The sequence below is a fragment of the Eretmochelys imbricata genome, chromosome 7 (assembly GCF_965152235.1).
Source record: "Eretmochelys imbricata isolate rEreImb1 chromosome 7, rEreImb1.hap1, whole genome shotgun sequence".
Classification (NCBI taxonomy): Eukaryota; Metazoa; Chordata; order Testudines; family Cheloniidae; genus Eretmochelys; species Eretmochelys imbricata.
Genome location: NC_135578.1, coordinates 93324129 through 93342497, shown reverse-complemented (window position 1 = coordinate 93342497; position 18369 = coordinate 93324129).

The following is an 18369-nucleotide window of genomic DNA, read 5'->3' as shown; positions in this document are numbered from 1 at the left end:
TTTATTTATTGTGGAAATATACTTAATTTCTAAATGAAAATGACTGCTAACATCAGACATTTGTCACAGTTTTTCTCACTCCCCATTACAGCCACTCAATGGTTTTTGGAACCATAAAGCCTGAGACTAAGTGTTCTCCAGTTCAGGACGGGACATGACCAATTCATTGCGATTGGGGGAACTATCCAGGAAGCCATCTGTGGTGCTAGGATTGATGCAAACTCCTTGGCTCGCAGCTAAGCTAACTCATTCAATGAGCTGGTACAGCAGCTGCCAGCCATAAGAGGGCAACTTAGTAGAAAAGCTAATTCAGCTATAAACAGATGGCAAGAGCATGACAGAGGAAAAGAGAATCTGCCTCCACACCTTCAACTGTAGCAACAGATTGCTGCCGCCCCAATGGATCTAAAAGAGTTAATATTAGAACAGAAGAGCAGGGGATTTGGCCTCCCCACCTTCAGTAGTGGCAGCAGCAGTGGCAGTCCCAAAGGTGGGTAAGAAGAGAGATCCATCCAGCCATCTCTTACCTTCAACAGTGGCAACAGCAGAAACCATCTTGAGAGGAGTGTAAGAAGAGGCAACATAGGGAGGCAGAATAAAGGATACCTGGCATACCCCACCTTTACTAGGTGCAGCATCTCCCCTTAGAGTATGGGGAAGCAGGGAGGCACTAAAGGGAGGAAGAGGATGGGAGAACTCTAATGAAGGAAAAGAAAGATGGGAGGCACTCTGGGAAGAGACCACGAAGTGAGGCCCTGTCTGCACTAAGATAGTTTTCACTGTTGCGTAGCAGTGCTAGCAACCATAGAAGGACAATTGTAGACCAGGTTCAAGTATTCTTTGTGTCATCTAATCCTGATGATCCCAGACCTACCCAGTTTCCACTCTCACCTTTTGCACTGATTCTGTACCCCTCGGGTGCTGTCTGTATACTCCAGAGGACGAAGGAATGGTGTCATGGAGGCAGCTGAACCTTCAACTGCATCCCCTCTGCAGCAGAAGGGACAGATTTCTGCTGATGTCCAGAGAAAAACTTGCTGCATGGTTCCTTTGCAACATAATCACCAGCGTAGTACAGCATGTGAAGGATCAGACATTTTCAGTCTGTGAAATGGTGAAAGAAATTTTATTTCAATTGACATTTCATTTAATTTTCTGAGATCATTAACATGATATTCTGTGTATTTTCAGTGTTATAACATTCATCTGCAGTGCTATAGAAGTGTGTACTAGTGTCTAAAAAGGTCTAGTAGTGATTTTATGATGTGGACACCTGTCTACTGTCTAGGGGTGCCAGCACTCCAGGATTGTCCTGGAGTATCCAGGAATTAAAGATTAATCTTTAATTAAATTAGATTATGCCCTGTGATGAAAACTCCAGGAATACATCGAACCAAAACTGGCAACTCTACTACTGTCCTTGTACTGCTACTGTCTCTGCCATGTTTATTCTGTGGCAGATAATTTCAGTCTCTAAAGCTTTCAGTCTGGCACCTTGCATTAGTACTAAATTCATTAAAAGATTATACACACATATACACATACACATTTATATAATGAATTTAGCCTACCAAGAATCTAATTAAAAAGGTATTATGATTGTGCATTAACTGCTTTTTCATAGTTTTATTAAGTTGCATTGAAATTAAGGGAATTCAGAAACTAACACCTCCTGAAAGGAATTAACTACAGTTTTAAATTTGGAGAAGATTTGAAAAGTAAATTATGTTGAAAATCCCCAAACTATTGAAGTTTTCATAAGAAAGCAAGGAATGTATAAACATAGATTAATCTGTAGAGCTGCTGTGGTGAAAACTTGTTGATGACAACCACACCAATAAAGAAATCCATTAAAGGGGGATAATTCTGCTTTTCAATTCCGTAGTAGAAGTTAAATAACGGGGGAGGGAGGACTAAAGCTATAAGCACAGCAGCAAAGAAGACAGAGTCAGGTGGGTATTCCAACAATGAAAGCAATATAGCCACAGTTTCCACTCCCTTTAAACTATATTGTATCCTATCAGATTTGTTTTGTATAAGTGGGTAGCATGTGTGCAGAGCTACAGCACATTTCAGTGTTAAAGCACAGTAAAAATATATACATGCATTCCCCTGTTTCTTGATACACAGGTAGTTTTGTGCACAATAGACACAACATAGATACATAATAATTTGTTCATGATGAACATTGACAAGAAGCCAGTGGCATGTCATTGTTTTTTATATTTATTATTTATTTGTTGGGCACCAACAGTGCACCTAACATTGTATGGAACATGGACAAGACAAGACATGGTCCTTGCACCAAAGATCTTACAATCCAAGCAGCAGTATAGTAAAGTGAGACTAAGGCCACAATCCTACAATTGCATTTGTTCAAGCAGACTCCTGTGCCTGCATAGACACCTACCATGCTCTAGTTCAACAAGAAATTCTGGGCTTGATGCAGGAATTAATGGGTGAAATTCTGTACACAGGTCAGCCAAAATAATCATAGTCTTCTGGCTTGTTTCCCTTGAATATAAGAAAATACAACAATATTCTGTAAGAGTGGTCATTGTTTAGTTTACAATAGTGTGCTGAAATGTCTGAGACCATACTGTTAGATTTTAAAAGTATTTTTAATATAAGGCAGAATAAAATGTAAGGGTGGCAGAATCTGGCCATTTCCCACATTTTATTTTAATGGGATTACTAGCAGAGCAAGGTAATACTCAGCATGTGTAAGGGTGACACTATCTAGTCCAAAGTGACCAACAGTTGATCATCTAGAGGAGAGTGAAGGACAGAGAGATATAAAGAGGCTGTTCAAAGTGCAGTGAAATGAAATGAATAAGTAAAATTCCATTTTCACCTACTTTTAAAGCTACTTGTACAGTACTATGCTGAGCCCTCATTTAATAATACTGAATGCCAGCCAGACTAGAACTGATCTTGTGTTCGGACCAGTGGACTACTGATTACCAGATTATGAAAATAATACAGGTTATATTTCAAATTAAATAAAATTTAGTGTTAGTTTATGACAAAGATTATTCAGAAATTAAACACTGGATATCATCTATCTTTCTATCCAAAGTACTTTCAAGATGCCTATCACGTTGGTATCTAAGCAGTGAGAGAAGTACAAGTATCTTAAAATGGAACAAAACAGTCAGACTTTTCATACAAACATCAAATTGTATTCTCTGCAGTCAATAAAAACAGGAATGTATTGTGCTAGGTCCATAACTGTAAAAATTAAAACACACTCTCACAAATTAGTTAATGCAAGTGCATGTAGCATGTAGAAAATATTTCAAATAGAAATCTTGGATGAAATCCTGCCTCCATCAAAGTCACATTCACCTTTAAACAAAATATTAAAATATTAAAGAGGGATTGATTACCATTCTTGCTACCTCAACATTCTTCTCTGCGGACACCAATACAGAGGCCAAAAGATCATCCCCACCCCCAACCCTATCCACATGACAAGAAAGCCATCTGTCTGTGGATCTCCCCCACAGCTGCCTTCACAGCATCATGCTTTTGAACCTGTGGAGGACCCTGCATTAGTCTGTGGAAACATGGATGGTATGTGGGAAGGTCAGGGGAGAAGTAGGCAGCATTGGGTGGAAGAAGAAAGGATGATGCTGTTAGAGTGCTGGCCTGGGAATTGGAAGACAGGTTCAATTTCCTATTCTGTTACAGACTTTCTGTGTCACACTTTGTTTCTATGAGTCTCAGTTTCCCATCTGTATAATGGGGCTACTTCCCTGCCTCACAGCAATGTCATGAGGAAAATACATAGAAGATTGTGAGGTGCTCAGATACTATAGCCACATACCCGTGATGTATGTCTCTCACACACATTCTGGCCCCGCAAAGCTTGGCAAAAAAAGGAGAAGGTTGTGTTTTATTTTTCATGGACTTCCTGTGGTGGGGATTCTCCTTGAAGGGGATTTCCTGGGAGCAGGGAGGGATTGGAAGTACGGAACTCTATGCAGTTTTAGGCAAACCCCTGGCCTGTTCTCTGGGGGAAGGTGGCAAACCCTGCACCCAGGGAACAAAGGGCAAATCTCCAAAAATACATTCTCATAAAGAGTTTCTTCCTCTGAGCCTTCACACAAGGGCTTTTTTCATGGGAAGAGGCAATCTATCGCAATGTCATTCTACAGGAGTCTCCATGGTGATCTCAGAAGTATTCAGCACAAGAGCAACGGCAGAAACCATCCCATGACTCTTGTAGCTGCCAAATCTTGATCCAGAAGCATGCGTACCAGACTGGATTAGGGTGATGTCTCAGGAAAGTAATGTCTAAATCCAAGCAGTCTAAATCCAAAATTTGACCTACTCAAACATTATTATAATCACTAGAGTGGGAAATCCTCTGTCTCCTGAGTAGCCATAGTTTAAAAGTGTATGATTCTGTTGCTAGAAAAGGTGACAATTACATCAAAACCATAGCCACTGCTTAGATATGATCTTACATTTTTTCTGTTCTTCCACTTGGAAGGAGATAGCCTGCCAGCAGAAAGAGGAAATGCCAGACAACAAACCCTTTCCTAGCGCTGTGCTAACATCATGCTAGTGTATAAACAAGCAGAGCCGCACAACGGACTTCTCCAGCAGGTGGCTGCCTCTGGGGCCTCCCCTAAAGGGAGATCTTAACAGTGGAAAAATAATGCAGCCTGGGACTGTTTGATATTTCTGGAGTAATCTCTGCAGGGCTTTGTGGTGAGACAGGGCACATCCCTCCCTTCCTCAGCCTGGAGGAAACACTGCTGCGGAAACCTTCCAAACAGATCAAGGCGGATGGATCAGTGAGGCCCAAGGTTTGGCTAAGGGGAAAGGACTGAACTTGTAAGAACGTAAAATCTTTTTTCAAGCTTCTGACAGGGTGCTATAAGCACTGGAGACTACAATACAATATAATTGAGAAGCCATCAGCAGGGCTTATGGCATCCTGTAAGAAGCTTGAAAAAAGACCTTCAGATGGCTCAGCGCGGGTCCACAGCCCAACTTTCCGAAGTATTTTGATTTTCTTTCATGAGTTAACGCTATGTGAATGATGAGGCAGGTCCTGCACTGAGTGTAATCCCATTACTTCAGGGGTTTACAACAGGGATGAATTTGACACCCCTTGATTTCAATGGGGACAGCATTTCTCCCATTGTGTTTTAGTCAGGAACTAGTAATACATCTATTTTTTCTCCTGTTCAACCAGCATGAAATGTTCATTTATGCCAATTGCAAATTTGGTCCCTTATGTCTTTGTATTTTATACGGGGTAGGGGGGGGGATTATTTGCCGAATACTGATGTTAGTTTTAATGACTGGAGAATCTCTCCCAAAATCCTGTTAACTCTGCTACTTAACAAAAATCCTCTAACATTTAAGATACATTTATGCAAAATGGCAAAGAAAAAATAAAATAAATACAAATATAATAAAGGTTATTACAACTCTGCAGGGACGTTAATGCCAAGTAGAAAATGCACAAGGTAAATGTATAGTGTTCAGAGGAAGGATTTTATCACATATAGTATATGTTTTTAATTACCATCATATTGGCAGTCTGGAAGAGTTCAAACATTTTCCCATGAACAAACACATTTTGGACCATGGATTGTACTTGTTGGTAATTAAATGGCATTTAGCTATAATGCCACTGCTGGGTTGTTTTAGCATCTGGGAAAGGGCACACCCCCACACTGACAGATGGGACTAATGAGCTCCTGTGGGTCTGTTCAACACCACAAGAGGCGCACTGGCAAGGCTTGTGCTGCCTGGAGCAGGGGTGCTTAAAAGGGATAACCTGCCACAGGAAGGGGTGATGAACAGGGAGAAGACTGCCTTACCTCAGACAGCTGCACCAGGCTCTCTGAGAAGGAGACAGCAACAAGTCTCACCACTCCCGAAGCTGTATGACCCAGCCTCAGAGCAGTATCCTCCATGAGGAGGGGCTGGAGGTGGACCCCATGAAGACTAAGCCCAAAGGGCTGACACAGGAAGACTGCCTGAGTTCCAGGTCACCCTTGCTTCTTTTCGATTTCCTATGGACTCCTCTCTCCCATATAGGAACAAAGAAGGGAGAGGATTTTTCTCTTTTGTTTGCTCCAAGAACCCCTTAGACATCAGCTGGGGGGAGAGAAAGTCAATGCAAGGATCCGGAGTGGGGTCTGGTGGGGACTTGAGGGGGTACCTATCCCCCATGACTAATGGATTTTACTGAGGAATTCTGGTGGTTACTAGCCTCCTGTTAGTCTACTATAAACTATCTCAGGATTTGTTCTCTCACATGCAGTTAACTTTAAAACAATAACAATCGAAACACTAAAACAATTGTGAGGGTCACTTTTTTCCGTATTTCCTCACAGAAACTGGTTTGGTCTTGAATAAGTGGGTTTATCAGCAATGTTGTGTTCTGGTTTGGTTGAGTGTGTGGGAACATTTTCTCTACACCATGTATTTCATTCTGAATTTCATGTTTACAAAAACTCAAGCAAAGCAGAGACAAAAAACACAGCGCTTTGGGTTCACTGATAAAACCATATATCATCCATGTCCACTCAAAACTGGGTTCAGGTTCACAGACTGTAGCAAACTATTAACAAACCTGGATTGCATTTCAAGTTTCACACTTCTTCTTAGGGTATGCACAACATGCCTCAGGTGGCACGTGACCAGGATTCATCACCGAATTTGGTCCGCTGGTTGGATCATTAGCTTCCCCAGCCCAGACCAGGTACTGACGAGGATCACGACAGGAACACTGACCTATGTCCTGACATTGATAGTTACCTAATTGCCATTACACCTTCTGTTTGTAGGTCTCTCTGTGCTGCCGCATATGAGATAAGGATGCATCTAACCTTACCCCAGCAATATAACTGTCACTCATATCACTTTTGCCAGTGTCTGTTAAAAATACATGTAGAACTTTCGCTTCAAAAATCATCATATCATTTCCAATAGTAAATTAACTATAGATTTTCTTAAGCAAATCATGCTTTTAATATCTGATTATGCCACACAGAGAAAACATAGAAAGAGAGGTAGGTTATATATTGAAACAAACAATATTGCTCTCCAAAAGGGTTTTGAAAGTAGCACATTCACTTGCAGCAGTGCATATATTATTTCTCAGAAAGCCAGATGCCAGTCCCACTGAAGTCAACAGGCATTTTGCCTGACTGAAAGCTGTCTCTTCTCCAACCATGACAATATGTGGTCTGTCCCTCTTCCCAGGGCCTAGGTTAGCTAAAGCCAATTCTCTTGAAAGGTTTTGAGAATACAAAAGGAGGAAACCTGACACATTTCTTTAACATACCTCCTTTCCTGATGCAGGATGTAGTCACTTACTCTGAATTAATATATATTCACACTGGGCCTTTGAACATCAGACTGCCTTCTACTACTGGCTTTATATATCTACTATTTTCTGTTTTAAAAACTTTTCTGTCCCTAACTTTTTTATGTCTGAATTTTCAACACAAAAACCTACAATAGAAGCTAAGTAGGAATACTTTGGCTAGATCTGGTAAAGGTAATTAGCATTCCATCAGATCAGTTCATCTTATTGCAGTTTGGCCCCCAATCCAGCAACACACTTGAGCACATGCTTAACTTTTACAGTATTGCTAATTCCAGGCACTCAAAATCATGAGTTAGAACCCCTCATCCCCCCAAATCATGAGACTGGCTTAAAATAATGAAATATTAAAAATAATAAATGTTGGATTCATTGTATTTGCCTTCTGGTTTTTGAGCCTTTACAGCTCACATTTTCAAGCTTTTTTTCTTCTCTGCAATCATGAGGAATAGGAACTACTTTTTAAAAAACTAAAACTGAGATCCTCATGCAATCTCTAATATTCTCTGGTGTCTACATTTCTAATACTAAAAATAAAAATTTAAAAATCATTATTTAAGTATGTCAATGAAAACCTTAGTTATAACAGTAACAAAACCTGAACAGAGGAGAATTTTGCGTAATTGCAGTTTTTGCTGCAAACATGCGGCACAGCTCTGTTTATCACAGAATGAAATTACAGAAGGTGTTTAGGTTACATTTTCAGTATACATTTCCTGTCATATGCAGATATATTTCTATAACTGATATGGGAGTTATATTACAGTATATCCAAGCAAGCAAGTAACAGAAAAAGCTACCTGTGTAGACAACAAGGTTGGTCCACTGTAGTCAGTGGTGTGCATCACCACCCAAGTGTGACTAGGGCCCGATTCTTCTTTCATTTGCACTTACTGGTGGAATGCCACTGAATACAGTGCAATCTGCCCAAGCCTTCAGTGAGAGGAAATGCCCTGACTCCTCTACAGTCAGTGCCACCACTGGGATGTAGCAAAGAAAGATCTTCGCAGCCAGGTCTTTATGCAAATCAGGGGGTAAATAGGAACCTTCCAATTGAAAGTTACAGACATCTCTGTGACCTTCCCTATGATGTTAGATGATCCACTATCAAGTCAGCTCAAAGTTTGTTATCGATTCTGTAAGACGCACAAGGAACTCAGTGATTGCACCACCAGAAAGGGTAACTTTTCAGAACTGACAGGTTTCAGAGTAACAGCCATCTTAGTCTGTATTTGCAAAAAGAAAAGGAGTACTTGTGGCACCTTAGAGACTAACCAATTTATTTGAGCATAAGCTTTCGTGAGCTACAGTTGCATCCAATGAAGTGAGCTGTAGCTCACGAAAGCTTACGCTCAAATAAATTGGTTAGTCTCTAAGGTGCCACAAGTACTCCTTTTGTTTTTTCAGAACTGGTTGTTTTTAAAAGGACTTTCTTTTGTTTATTCAGGATGAGATAAAACAGACCCTCAGCTGGTTGGAATTTGGCATTTGCTTCAGAATTTATTAAAAGGTCAGCACTGAGTATGTATACTCAGAATCATCAGAGATTTGCAGAAATCTCTGATCTCAAAATTCTTTTGCTCTAAACACAATTGCAACATAGTAGCGATGATAAGCTTGTCATTAGAACCCCCTTGAATTTGTGGGTACCATAGTAATAGCTCACGCAGCAACATGTATATGACTATTGTCCATCTGTCAGACCAGATATTATGGGCCTGATTCATTGAAGTAAAGCAGGTCCTATATGCCAGAGTGTATGCAATGAGCACAAAAGGGACTGTCAGTTTTTCCAAAAGCAAAATAAAATAGATGACAATTATAGCAGTACACATTTCTGCAGAGAGAAATGTAGTCAGTATCAAACCACAGACAGCTTATTGAAATGTTGCTGTAAATTAGTATTGAAAACATATTGTGCTAGTGTGGATATGCAAATATAGTCAGTAGGGCAGAGTTAATCCCTCAAAAATGTATTAAATGATTTTCTAAAATAATTAACTTGGCTTTGATTCCTGAACTTTTGTGTTTGCATTCCTCAAATAGACTAGGAAACAGGTTTACTGTAGGAACGTTCACAGCAACAGAAAATTTTAACCAGCAAGTTAAGAATATTTGTTGAAAGCCGTTTTAGCTCATAAACATGTATAGTTGCACTAGATGCCCAATATTAAGTTATTCTAATCCAATTAGGGAACAGAAATTATACCAAGTGATAGATACATCCAATCAGAACTAGTTAACACATCTTAAATTTCAACTACCATATACTTGTACCAAACTGCTTGATCCATTGAAGATGGTTATTCAAACAAGGTGTTTGCCAAGCAATTTCAAACAACAAATATATTCAAGGAAATCACCTGTTTGAGAATAAATCCCAGACAGAAGTAGATGCAAGCTGTATAATATATTATTCACTAAGAATTATTTGCTCAGATCTAACAATAAAAATTCAAAGGGAGAAATATCAATTCACACCTCCACTATTAACAAATATACAATATACTAAAAAACTCTGACTCGCTTAAAATAATGCAAAGTTTATTGACTCTCAGGTGTTGAAGAAAGGGAGTGAAAGTCAAAAAGATTCCCTTACAGGAAGAGAGGCAAAGACAAAGAGCAGAAAACACTGAGACAAACAAGTTCATGTCTCTAAGGAGTAGACTGGCCTCTTTCCACCTTTTTGTTTTTGGAGGGCTGCTGCTCTCTGTCCTGCTTTAGCCAATTCATGCAGCTGAAACAGAGTAGACGGGAAAACAAGTAACCAATATATGTATCATCCACATTTGTAAATTAAGGAAGGTGCACAGCAAATACTAAAGGAAAAGCTAATGATCAGAGTTAGCAGTTAAGCCATAAGAGGTTTTGCAGAACAGGGATTGCTGCAATTCTTTGTGTTGCCAGGTTACAGTAGCCACCTACCAGTAGCGATAGCGGAGCAGAACACAAAATGAATACAGTGAGATTCAGATTTAGAAATCACTGCTTATAAAGCTCAGTCAGTTTTAAGGATCATTTTCTAGAAAACCAAACACACTGCACATTATTTTTGCACTAGCATATATAGTTCTGCTCAAAAGGATCATCTGGCCTTCATTTATAAATATCACAATGAAAACAAACTAGAGGCTAATATGAGCCAGCAGCATAGTCAAGCTCATCTCTGCCCATTCTGCAACATGTCTGCCAATGTGCACTTCCATTGCACAGCAAGGTGACGATTTTCCTAAGTACTGAAAACAATGCCTAAATCATGCCAGGGTAGCTGATAAACATTTCATAACGCCTCAGTCTACCCTTACAAACCTCGCTGAAAACAAGGAAACAAATTACGAATCATTTGCTGCCTAATCAGAATCTGAAACACAAGAAAACCGAAATAGGATGGACCTAGAAGCAAATTGGGTACTCTGATGTGGGACACAGCAGGCTACAGCTTGTTCTGTTGAGCCAGAAAACCAACAATGATTGCAGTGGTAATGAGTAAGTCAAATATTGCAATGATTGAAGCATGGGTGTGCACCTGAAAATCCACAAACCATATTGTCTGTATACAAATTCAGGGAAAGAAAGCAGATATAGAACTTAGCATAAGAAAGACCTGGAAAATGTCATTTGTCTCTCTTCTTTTACAGGACTGTGAAAAAACAAACATTTATAATATTTATATTAGTGGAGAAACAGGTTGTTTTGACAAGTAATTTGAAATGGAAGGTATATTTTAAAGGTCCTCAGCGTAGAAAAAATGTAACTGAGAATCATGGTACTGTTCTGTGGCAATATGTCTGTAATGAACAGACATGATTTTCTTTCTGAGAAATCTACAACACTTCAGTGTTTCCATGAGGGTCACAAGGTGGCTAGAGTATAGATCCAAAAGAAATGCCTGGATGATTGATGGTTGAGTTAAATGAGTAACTTACAAAAAATGGAGTTTGGGGCTGCATCATCAATGGTAAAATATTGCCTCTGTAATGGATAGCTTTGCCAGCCACAGCACAAAGCTTTCTCTTCTCAGTATAAAAATTGGATACAGGCTAGTGCAGTGGTTCTCAACCAGGGGTCCGACTCCACGTACCCCTGGGGGCACACAGAGGTCTGTACATCAGCTCATCTAGATATTTGCCTAGTTTTACAAGAGGCAACATAAAAAGCACAAGTGAAGCCCGTACAAACTAAAATTTCATACAGACAATGATTTGTTTATACTTCTCTGTATACTATACACTGAAATGTAAGTACAAGATTTATATTCCAATTGACTTATTTTATAATTATATGGCAAATATGAGAAAGTAAACCATTTCTCAGTAATAGTGTGCTGTGACACTTTTATTGTAAGCAAGTAGTTTTTAAGTGAGGTGAAACTTGGGAGTACACAAGACAAATCAGACTCCTGAAAGGGCTAGACTAGTCTGGGAAGGTTGAGAACCACTGGACTAGTGGATCCATGCAGTGGTGAATCCCCTGGGCTCACCCCACCATGAATCCTTTCTGAATGGTTGCATGCAGGCAGCCCTGATTGAGCTGCACTCCACAGCATACAGGGTGGTGCACCCTGTTTAAACTTTACAACTCTTGCCTCCCTCTGAACAGCACAACTATATAAGTTCCACTGCAGGCAGGAAACTCCATGCCCAGGAGAAGGGGACAGCATTTGACTCATAACAGCATCAGTGCCTTATTACAATGTGTATGGAGGATTAGCCACTGGGCCCATGGGGCCTGTGCCCAGTGTCCCCAGCAGAAGCTATGAGACGGGGAAAGCCCCCACAGCGCCCCCCAACTCCCTCCCTGGCAGAAGCTGTGGGACAGGGGAAACCCCTGTACCGCCCCCACGATCCCAACCCTGCAGAAGCAGAGGAACGGGGAAGCCCCCCCAAGTGACCCAGGCCCGACCCCCTCCGTGGCAGAAGCTGCAGGATGGGGGAAGCCCCCACGCTGTGGCCCAGGCCCCATCTTGTCCCTGGCAGAAGCACCCCAACCCCCACTGCGGCCCTGAGACTGGAGGAGCTGTCTGTGACTGGTTACCCCCCACTTCGGGGCACCATCTCATATACTGGGGTACCACTGAGCCCACCTATTCCACCAGCCTGGGCTCCATTACACTGTCCTGCTGAGCCAGGCCCTCAAGCCTCCTCCAGCACACACACAGGTAGAGACACATCCAGCTGCAGAAGGACACAGACACTGAAATCAGCTCTGCCTGGGAAGACGCAGCTAGGAAATTGCCCAGCACTCACATGCACACCCCCAACTGTATTGTCTTGCACTGCACAGAGAACTGTACAGTGTAAGCTCATTTAATTCGGCCCCCCCCTCAATGTGGAGGAAAATATGCACAGCTTTTTGCCCCCCAGTTATGAATTCTACAAACTGGTTTTGGAGAAAACAAAAACAAGTTATGAACTACAAAAGCCAGATTTTAAGTGATTATAAGGGATAGCAAACAGATCAAAGCAGATTACTGAACAAATAAAACAAATATGCAAACTAAGCTTAATACGCTAAAGAAACTGGTTACAAATACCAATTTCTCACACTAAATGTTGTTTGAGGCATCCTAACCAGACACTTTTTCCAGCATGGGCTGAGCCCTTCTTCCCTCTTTTCTGTTTGTTTCTTAGTTGTTTCCAGCAGTCATCCTGCGCAGGGATTCAGTGAAGAATGAACACTGATTACCTCACTTCCCTGCCTTAAATAGGATTTACATATGGCAGGAATCCTTTGCCTTTCAGTATGATTCCCTCCCTCTCCCAGTGGAAAAATACGGGTATTCTATTATGGAGTCCAGTACCAGGTGACATGATCACATGACCCTGCAGTGTCAAATCAGCCATGAGTCAAAGGCTGTTTGTAGCATCCCAGAATGCTTTTCAGGAAGGTAGAGATTAGCATCTTCAAAGACCTATTGTCCTCCCTAATGGTTCATTGACTTGTTCCCAGCTAGCCAGCCAGACTGATTGCATTTTGTCTGGTGGGCATTCTCCAGGTGCAAACACTTTTGTAGTACAGATGTATGGTCAATACTCATAACTTTAGATACAAAAATGATACATGCATACAAATAGGATAATCAATCATAACCTTTCCAGTACCTCACAAGACCCTTTAAGAGGAAAGAGGGATAAGAAGGAAGATCCTTTCATCGATTGAGAACTGATTAAAAGACAGGGAACAAAGGGTCAGAATAAATGGTAAATTTTCAGAATGGAGAGGGGTAACTAGTGGTGTTCCCCAAGGGTCAGTCCTCGGACCAATCCTTTTCAACTTATTCATAAATGATCTGGAGAAAGGGAAAAACAGTGAGGTGACAAAGTTTGCAGATGATACTAAACTGCTCAAGATAGTTAAGACCAAAGCAGACTGTGAAGAACTTCAAAAAAATCTTACAAAAGTAAGTGATTGGGCAACAAAATGGCAAATGAAATTTAATGTAGATAAATGTAAAGTAATGCACATTGGAAAAAATAACCCCAACTATACATACAATATGATGGGGCTAATTTAGCTACAACTAATCAGGATAAAGATCTTGGAGTCATCATGGATAGTTCTCTGAAGACATCTACGCAGTGTGCAGCGGCAGTCAAAAAAGCAAACGGGATGTTAGGAATCATTAAAAAAGGGATAGTGAATAAGATGGAGAATATTTTATTGCTGTTATATAAATACATGGTATGCCCACATCTTGATTACTGTGTACAGATGTGGTCCCCTCATCTCAAAAAAGATATACCGGCATTAGAAAAGGTTCAGAAAAGAGCAACTAAAATGATTAGGGGTTTGGAACGGATCCCAGATGAGGAGAGATGAAAGAGGCTAGGACTTTTCAGCTTGGAAAAGAGGAGACTAAGGGAGGATATGATAGAGGCATAGAAAATCATGAGTGGTGTGGAGAACGTGAAAAGGAAAAGTTATTTACTTGTTCCCATAATATAAGAACTAGGGGCCACCAAATGAAATTAATGGGTAGCAGGTTTAAAGCAAATAAAAGAAGGTTCTTCTTCACTCAGCACACAATCAACCTGTGGAACTCCTTGCCTGAGGAGGTTGTGAAGGCTAGGACTATAACAGGGTTCAAAAGAGAACTGGATACATTCATGGAAGTTAAGTCTATTAATGGCTATTAGCCAGGGTGGGTAAGAAATGGTGTCCCTAGCCTCTGTTTTGTCAGAGGGTGGAGATGAATGGCAGGAGAGAGATCACTTGATCATTACCTATTAGGTTCACTCCCTCTGGGGCACCTGGCATTGGCCAGTGTCGGTAGACAGGATACTGAGCTGGATGGACCTTTGGTCTGACCAAGTATGGCCATTCTTATGTTCTTATGATCCATCTTGCATAAAATATATTTTAGATATGCTATAATCATATTAAAATAATATTTCAATGAAGAATATGGGGTGTAGTGTCACACTCTCATTCCTCGCTGTGCCCTGGGGATGTGGCACAGGGATGGAGCTTCTCCGGTCTTGGGGCCCCAGTGGAGGGGGGAGAATAAAGGAGCAAAAGGGGTTATGAGGCCACAGGTGGAAGGGTGGAATGGGGGCGGGGCCACAGGCAGAAGGGGTTGGGATTGGCCCCCCACTTGCTCTGGCCCAGGGCCCCAGGAAACCTTAATCCACCTCTGATAATGTGATCTTTTCTTATTGATGGTGGAAGTGCTAGGAATGAAAGTAGCTTTGGGTGGCTACAAGTTGGAACTCTATCCGTCTCAGGAAGTGCTGTGGACACTGAAGTTTCTTCTTAGGGATAAAAATATATGGACCTGTCCTTGGCATGAATTATTTGTATTAACAAAGTGCCAAAAAGCCATCAAACTTAAACAACTCCAGTGGTTAGGGAGCATATTTGTAAAGCTCTGCCACTTTCAGAATCCTCTGACCATCTCATGATAATCAAGTATGTGGAGACTTGACCTAAAAAGAAGAGAATATGTTTGTAAGCTTTAAGTAGATTCTATTCCAATCAGACCACTATCTGAGATCTTCATCTTCAAAAGCAGGCTCTCTTTCTCTCTCTACTATCAATGAAGGGTTTGAAAATGCCAGCACCACAAAAAAAAAAAAATTACCTCACCCACTTTGTCTCTCTAATAGCCTGGACTAACATGGCTACAACTACACTGCATAACACCACAAATGTCTAAATTAGAGGTCCCCAAACTATGGGGCGCACTCCCCTAGGGGGCACAGAGGAACTTTCAGGGTGGGGGGCATGGCTGGGGCCCGAACCAGCCTTCATGGAGGTCGGGGAGGAAGCGCGGGGAGGAAGCGCGGGGAGGAAGCGCTTGCCCCAGCCTTGGCTTCCAGCCCACGTTGGGGTCCCAGCTGCCAGCCCTGCACTCCACTTCCAGCCCTGCACCCAGCCCCACACCCAGGACCACAGCTGCCTGCCCCATGCCTGGGACTCTGCTCCTACCCCCAGCTCCTGGCCCCACCCCTGCCCCCAGCTGTGGCCCCAGCCTTGGCCCCCTTACTCTTATCTGTGTCCCTCCCCTCCTGAAGCCGTGGGCCCCCTCCTGGCCCTGGTTCTGGGGGGGGCGGGTTGCGGACAGGAGAAATGGGGGGCACGAGGTAAAAATTTTGGGGACAACTGATCAAAATGGTTTCTGTAATCCAACGTTAAACTGTAAAATACTGTTCGGCCACTTGTTAACTTCAGCCATACCTAAAGAGACAAGGTGAGTGAGGTAATATCTATTATTGGACCAACTTCTGTTGGAAAGAGAGACAAGCTTTCGAGGAAGACAGAAGTCTTCTTCAGGTCTGGGAAAGATAGTCCCAGCATCACAGCAAAATGCAAGGAGGAACAGGTTGTTTAACATAAATAATTAGCACATATTGTAAGGGACCATTCAAGGTAGAGTGGCCTGTTAACACCTCTGCAGTCATAGGACAAAAAGAAGGGGTTAGTGGGTTACAGATTGTACTAATAAGCCATAAACCCAGTGTCTCAGTCCTTGATTTTTGGTGTCTAGCAGAGTAATGAATTTAAGAGCCCAGGCTCATGTTTTGACTCTGCCTTGAATAGTCCCTTACAATATACACTAGCAACTTATGTTAAACTATCTGTTCCACTTTGCATTTTGCTGTGACACTGGGAATACCTTTCCCAGACCTGAAGAAGAGCTCTTTGTTGCTCGAAAGCTTGTCTCTCTCATCAACAGAAGTTGATCCAATTGTTGGTGATCCTTTGGAATTCCAGGATGATTGTGTTCCATAAAATGATAGCCAGTTATCACTGTTGGATCTGCAGGTGACTAATGAGACCAATCTGGGATCGACAGATCTTGTTACAGTTGGGGCAGCCATTTCCCAACGGAAGGGGTGGAGCTGGATCAGGCTGCAGCACGTTCTTTCCCATTTCTCATTGTCTCCATTGGATCTCAAAATACTCAGATCCTTGCCATAAGATCCTTTTCCATTTTGGTCAGTCGAAGGTTTGGGTTTCCCATGAGTTTATGTCAATATTGTACTTCTTCATGTTGGCTTTGAGGGTGTCTTTGAAGCACTTTTTTCCCCTGCCCCTCATTCATTGGCCATGGCTCAGTTGTGAGAACATGACCTGCTTTGGGAATCAATCTTCGGGCATTCGAAGAACATGACCAGCCCAATGGAGTTGGTGGTAGATGATCAAAGCTTAAATGCTGGAGGGTTTGGCTTAGGATAGAACACTGAGCTTGGTGCGTTGGTCATCCCACTTGATTCGGAAGATCTTGTGGAGGCACCATGGATGGTATCATTCAAGAACCTTGAGGTGTCTACTGTACAAGAGATACAAGAGATACTGTACAAGATTTCACCACCATACAAGAGAGCAGGGATAACAACAGCCTGGTACATGAGAAGTTTGGTTTGATTCTTATTGTCACAGTCTTCAAGGGCACATTTTCTCAAGCGTACGAAAACTGCACTGGTGCATTGAAATGCAATAAAATATATTATCTAACCCTCCTTGCCTCTCTAATATCCTGAGACCGGCACAGCTACAACAACACTGCATTTAGCTATACATGGCAGTACGTTGAAGGATCTTATGAAAGACGCATCTCTGGAGCATTTCTCTGAGAAGCAGGCTGTGTAGGAAGTCTACATCTGTTACTGGAGCCTGATCTTACCTCCCACTTGGTAAGGCAACTCCCATATTTTCATGTGCTGTGTATTTATACCTGCTACTGTATTGTCCACTCCAAGCATCTGATGAAGTGGGTTCTAACCCACGAAAGCTTATGCCCAAATAAATTTGTTAGTCTGTAAGGTGCCTCATTGTTTTTCATCTGCTAGTAGCAGCCCTGTATCCTACTATGTACAAGACAGTTTCTTTTGGACATATTCTGCACAAAGCTGGGATTTCCATTCTAAGGATCTCACAGTTACAATACCTCATAATCTTTAAAGACAGCAAAGCAAAAAATAAGTGTAGGAGATACAGCTCTGTGCCACTGTTATGTTCCTTTTCTTTAGATCTGTAGGTAGATGCACACTTTGTAATTCAAACTGAATTATATAGAAAACACAGCACTCCTGAAGGGTGCTCATCAGAACTTTGTTTTTATTTCTACTAGGTATGACATAGCCCACAACAATGGTTTCCCACGCAGCCTAATCCAAATGTTGTTATGCAGTATGTCTCCACAATATGAATTAAGAAAATATTTCTAAGGGGACTCTAATATAGTCCATGTTGCACTCATCTGATGCCATCACTTTTTGCCTTCTTCTTTACCTTCTCTTTTCTTTCTATCATATTCCAGGGTTGGAAAGATTCTCCCTTCTTTTGTTTTAAAGACACTGATGTAGTGGGCTGACATCATCCTTGGTATTCTTTAGTTATATGAACTGAATCTTCAGTAGAGAGTGAAAGCCTTCAAAGGAATTACACCAGGAATAAAACTGACCCACTAATTTTGCCTTGACCATTTATCTATGGGCATGTCTATATGATGTGTCAGTGCATAGTAACCTGGGCTCATAGTGTGTTTTGCATCAATGTACACTAGGGAA